The following is a 259-nucleotide window of genomic DNA, read 5'->3' as shown; positions in this document are numbered from 1 at the left end:
TGGCTCCGCTCCAGCCCACTGGGATGCAAAACACACCCCAAAAAATCCCACCCGGGGCACCCTGCCACACACAGGCACTGGGCACGGGGCGATGGAGGCGGTCACACCCCCAGTGGGGTGCGGCGGTGGGTGGGGACGGTGGAGGTCTGGGCACCCACCCCCCCGGGTGATTCCTGCCCGGCACCCCCAAACCGGGCGATGGAGGCGCGAGGTGAGGCCAGGCAGGAGCCGGATGCAAAGGCTTTACTACAGGCAGGGA

Source organism: Pterocles gutturalis, unplaced genomic scaffold (assembly GCF_000699245.1).
Source record: "Pterocles gutturalis isolate BGI_N339 unplaced genomic scaffold, ASM69924v1 scaffold12065, whole genome shotgun sequence".
NCBI lineage: Eukaryota > Metazoa > Chordata > Aves > Pterocliformes > Pteroclidae > Pterocles > Pterocles gutturalis.
This window is presented reverse-complemented; position numbering follows the sequence as displayed.